This window comes from Rutidosis leptorrhynchoides, chromosome 11 (assembly GCF_046630445.1).
Source record: "Rutidosis leptorrhynchoides isolate AG116_Rl617_1_P2 chromosome 11, CSIRO_AGI_Rlap_v1, whole genome shotgun sequence".
Classification (NCBI taxonomy): Eukaryota; Viridiplantae; Streptophyta; class Magnoliopsida; order Asterales; family Asteraceae; genus Rutidosis; species Rutidosis leptorrhynchoides.
The window spans coordinates 324838429-324844685 of NC_092343.1; positions in this window are offsets into that span (position 1 = coordinate 324838429).

Here is a 6257-nt window from a genome sequence, read left to right on the forward strand (position 1 = left end):
AATGTTAATCCATCACTTACACCCGCCAGATAAAAGAAGCGGCATATGGCTCTTGAGCGCAGTGATTGGTTGTGCGCGAAAGTAGATAACCTTGTCAAAGCAAACATTCTGTGGGAAGTGCGGTACCAGACATGGGTTGCTAATCCTGTGTTGGTGAAAAAGACTGACGGTAATTGGCGGATGTGTGTCGATTTTAAAGACATTAATAAAGCGTGTCCTAAGGACAACTACCCTCTCCCGGAGATAGACTGGAAGGTGGAATCATTATCAGGTTTTCGGTACAATTGTTTTTTGGATGCATAAAAGGGTTACCACCAAATCTTAATGGCTGCGGAAGATGAGGACAAAACTGCTTTTCATACGCCGCAGGGTATTTATTGTTATACGAAGATGCCTTTCGGATTAAAGAACGCATGCACAACCTATCAGCGCGTAATTGATGCAGCCTTCAAGCACCAAATTGGTAGAAATCTTGAAGCATACGTCGATGATTTAGTAATTAAAAGTAACACCGAAGAAGAAATGCTCGCAGACATCCTAGAAATGTTTGCGTCTCTGCGCAGGATCAACATGAAGCTTAACCCGCTCAAATGCAGTTTTGGACAAGAAGAAGGCAAGCTTCTAGGGCATGTGGTGGCGGCGCGGGGAATCAAGGCGAATCCCAAAAAGATTGAGGCCATTGATAGTTTACCATCTCCAAGAACAAAGAAAGATGTGCAGAGTCTTACCGGGAAACTCGCGGCAATTACGCGGTTTTTGTCAAAAGCCGCAGAGTGGCAGCCGCCATTCTTCAATACTTTGAAGAATTGTTTAAAGAAAAAAGACTTCGTATGGACTCAGGAAGCAGAATCAGCTTTTCAGGAGATGAAGAAGGTGCTCGCTGAGTTACCAACACTCATCGCGCCGGTATAAGGAGAAACGCTTACGCTGTACCTTGCGACATCAAAAGAGGCTATCAGCTCGGTCCTTATCGCAGATCGCGGAAAGGTAATCCAGTTTCTTTTACTTAAATGCATTATTTATTTCGTATACAAATAACGCTGAGGTTTTCTCAGACGCAAATGCCGGTCTACTTCGTAAGCAAGACGCTGACAGCAAGCGAAGTAAACTATGCACCAATAGAAAAGCTAGTGTACGCGCTAGTCCACACGGCGCGGCTTTGCGCCAGTACTTTCAAGCACACCCAATTGTGGTTCTAACTGATCATCCGATCAAGCAGGTCGGTAAATACCTAATTTGCGGCAATGTTCGGAAATACCGCATTGACTAACGCAATCATCTTTGTTTCAGGTGCTATATAAGCATGAGATCTCTGGCCGAATGGCTAAATGGGCCGTTGAGTTAGGAGAACACAAAATAAATTTTTCTTCGCGAAGCGCGGTAAAGGGTCAAATACTTGCGGATTACCTAGCAGAGTTACCTGCGGATGTCGAGGCGTCGGCAGAACATCAGGATACGCCTGCACCAACTTTGTCACCATGGGAGTTATACACCGATGGTGCCTGCAGCGCAGCTGGCGCTAGTGCGGGTGTAATTTTAACTGGCCCAGATGGCGAAGAGCATACGTATGCGCTGCGGTTTAATTTTGCTGTTACAAACAACGAAGCAGAATATGAAGCTTTGTTAGCAGGTATGCTTATTGCGCATAAATTAAATGTTAAAATTCTGCACGCTTATGTGGATTCAAAGCTGGCATGCAGTCAAGTCAGCGGAGATTTTGAAGCGCATGACATAGCCATGCAGCAATATTTATCGCTTGTTCATAACCTCGCTGACCATTTGAGGCTTTTCAAATCTCCCACGTAATGCGGGGGCAAAATAAGAAGGCAGATGCGCTTAGTAAATTGGCTGCTTTGACCTTTGATCATCTGGGGAAGAAAGTTCTTATGAAGAACTACATGCTAAATCTGTTGTTATGATGCCTTTAGTGGCACATGTTGAGGAATCCAGCTCAACATGGATGACACCCATCATTGCTTTTCTGCGGGATGGCACTACACCTGCGGATTCCGTGGATGCAAAGAAAATCCGCACTAAGGCACCATTGTATGCCCTTGAGGGTGACGTCCTATATCGAAAAAATTATTTAGGGCCGCATTTAATGTGCATTGGTCCGAAAGAGGCAGAGGAGGTTATACGCGAGGTGCATGAGGGTGCATGCGCTCTTCATTCAGGGCACAGGTCTATTGTGTCAAAAATTATGCGGCTAGGTTATTATTGGCCCACCATGTACGCAGATACCGCACGTATAGTTAAGCAATGTGAATCTTGCCAAATACATGCACCTATCAGCAGAGCACCTGCGCATCCAATGATCCCAGTCTCATCACCATGGCCATTCTGCAAATGGACAATTGACATAGTCGGACCATTTCCAAAAGGCCGAGGTAATTTCATCATTTATTTTATATCATATGTTGCTTGCATCAATATCTTACGCATACTCTGCACACGCAGGAAATATCAAATTTTTGATTGTTGCAATTGACTATTTCACGAAGTGGGTTGAAGCACGACCACTGGCAACAATTTTAGGAAAAAGGGTGCGAAATTTTGTATGGGAAGACATTGTCTGTCGATTTGGCATACCAAACGAAATCGTTAGTGATAACGGTACACAGTTTGCGGGGGATCCTTTTCGCAGTTGGTGCGCGGAGCTTAATATTAAGCAAACTTTTACATCCGTTGCGCATCCGCATGTGAATGGCCAGTGTGAAGTCACCAACCGAGATATAGTGGCTGGAATCAAAGCTAGATTGGGCCATGGTCGAATTGGTTGGGTGGACGAATTACCAAAGGTTTTTTGGGAGCATAGAACAACACCCAAAGCAAGCACTGGTGAGACTCCGTTCAGTTTGGTCTATGAATCAGAAGCTGTTGTACCCGCATAAATTGGGGTACCAACGTTCCGCATACAGAATTTTGACGAGCAAAATAACTGAGAAGTTTTGCGGGAAAATCTTAATTTGCTGGAAGAACGCAGACTCTCTGCAGCGGTAAACGAAGCTAATAATAAGCAGAAAATTGCAAAGTACTACGATCAGCGTGTGCGTTCGCGCTCTTATTAGTGCGGGGACTTAGTTTGGCGTCAGAATGACGCAAGTCATGCGGAAGATACTGGGAAATTGGGCCCCCGTTGGGAAGGTCCATATAAGGTAGTGGGAGCAAGCAATACCGGGGCATACCATCTGGCGACATTAGATGGAAAACCTGTAAAACGCACTTGGTACGCGACGTTGTTAAAAAAATGTTACATGTAGCTGGTTGGACCTGATCACTCCAAATATTTTTAGCACATTATTTTTATGTAATTTTCGTCCGTTTGGATGTGTCGCAGTTGTAATCATGATTAATGCCAAATAAATTATTTACTCGCGCATAGTTTTGTGTGTGTGTGTATATATATATATATATATATATATATATATATATATATATATATATATATATATATATATATATATATATATATATATATATATATATATATATATATATATATATTGGTAGGATCAAGAGGGAAGTAACCATTCGGGGGGAAGCGGGGGGAAGCAAAAACTTTTTTTTTTTCGTTTTTTGAAAAAACTTTGTTCACGAACATTATAGATGAGATAAAAATATGAACATTTAGTAGAGACACTTTGTGATAAATGTTTTTATTTTGGCAGGAAAACGCTCGAAGAAGTAATATATAACAATTATCGTGTTTTTCGAGCGTATTTTGAGGTTTTAGCTATTGGGGTTTAGATATTAGGGTTTATAGGGTTTAGATATTAGGGTTTAGAAATTTAGGGTTTAGGGTTTAGATTTAGGGTTTAGATTTAGGATTTAGATTGAGTTTTTAACGCGAACGGTTTAGAGTTTAAGGTTTAGGGTTTAGGGTTTGGTGTTTTGGGTTTATGGTGTAGTGACCCGAACTTTTCCATGTTTATATATATTAATTGAGATTGATATTTACATGATTAAATGTTTCCAACATGTTAAGCAATCAAACTTGTTAAGACTTGATTAATTGAAATATGTTTCATATAGACAATTGACCACCCAAGTTGACCGGTGATTCACGAACGTTAAAACTTGTAAAAACTATCTGATGACATATATATGGATATATATATAGTTAACATGATACTATGATAAGTAAACATATCATTAAGTATATTAACAATGAACTACATATGTAAAAACAAGACTACTAACTTAATGATTTTTAAACGAGACATATATGTAACGATTATCGTTGTAAAGACATTTAATGTATATATATCATATTAAGAGATATTCATACATGATAATATCATGATAATATAATAATTTAAAATCTAATTTGATATTATAAACATTGGGTTAACAACATTTAACAAGATCGTTAACCTAAAGGTTTAAAAACAACACTTACATGTAACGACTAACGATGACTTAACGACTCAGTTAAAATGTATATACATGTAGTGTTTTAATATGTATTTATACACTTTTGAAAGACTTCAATAAACTTATCAAAATACTTCTACTTAACAAAAATGCTTACAATTACATCCTCGTTCAGTTTCATCAACAATTCTACTCGTATGCACCCGTATTCGTACTCGTACAATACACAGCTTTTAGATGTATGTACTATTGGTATATACACTCCAATGATCAGCTCTTAGCAGCCCATGTGAGTCACCTAACACATGTGGGAACCATCATTTGGCAACTAGCATGAAATATCTCATAAAATTACAAAAATATGAGTAATCATTCATGACTTATTTACATGAAAACAAAATTACATATCCTTTATATCTAATCCATACACCAACGACCAAAAACACCTACAAACACTTTAATTCTTCAATTTTCTTCATCTAATTGATCTATCTCAAGTTCTATCTTCAATTTCTAAGTGTTCTTCATATATTCTACAAGTTCTAGTTACATAAAATCAAGAATACTTTCAAGTTTGCTAGCTCACTTCCAATCTTGTAAGGTGATCATCCAACCTCAAGAAATCTTTGTTTCTTACAGTAGGTTATCATTCTAATACAAGGTAATAATCATATTCAAACTTTGGTTCAATTTCTATAACTATAACAATCTTATTTCAAGTGATGATCTTACTTGAACTTGTTTTCGTGTCATGATTCTGCTTTAAGAACTTCGAGCCATCCAAGGATCCGTTGAAGCTAGATCCATTTTTCTCTTTTCCAGTAGGTTCATCCAAGGAACTTAAGGTAGTAATGATGTTCATAACATCATTCGATTCATACATATAAAGCTATCTTATTCGAAGGTTTAAACTTGTAATCACTAGAACATAGTTTAGTTAATTCTAAACTTGTTCGCAAACAAAAGTTAATCCTTCTAACTTGACTTTTAAAATCAACTAAACACATGTTCTATATCTATATGATATGCTAACTTAATGATTTAAAACCTGGAAACACGAAAAACACCGTAAAACCGGATTTACGCCGTCGTAGTAACACCGCGGGCTGTTTTGGGTTAGTTAATTAAAAACTATGATAAACTTTGATTTAAAAGTTGTTATTCTGAGAAAATGATTTTTATTATGAACATGAAACTATATCCAAAAATTATGGTTAAACTCAAAGTGGAAGTATGTTTTCTAAAATGGTCATCTAGACGTCGTTCTTTCGACTGAAATGACTACCTTTACAAAAACGACTTGTAACTTATTTTTTCGACTATAAACCTATACTTTTTCTATTTAGATTCATAAAATAGAGTTCAATATGAAACCATAGCAATTTGATTCACTCAAAACGGATTTAAAATGAAGAAGTTATGGGTAAAACAAGATTGGATAATTTTTCTCATTTTAGCTACGTGAAAATTGGTAACAAATCTATTCCTACCATAACTTAATCAACTTGTATTGTATATTATGTAATCTTGAGATACCATAGACACGTATACAATGTTTCGACCTATCATGTCGACACATCTATATATATTTCGGAACAACCATAGACACTCTATATGTGAATGTTGGAGTTAGCTATACAGGGTTGAGGTTGATTCCAAAATATATATAGTTTGAGTTGTGATCAATACTGAGATACGTATACACTGGGTCGTGGATTGATTCAAGATAATATTTATCGATTTATTTCTGTACATCTAACTGTGGACAACTAGTTGTAGGTTACTAACGAGGACAGCTGACTTAATAAACTTAAAACATCAAAATATATTAAAAGTGTTGTAAATATATTTTGAACATACTTTGATATATATGTATATATTGT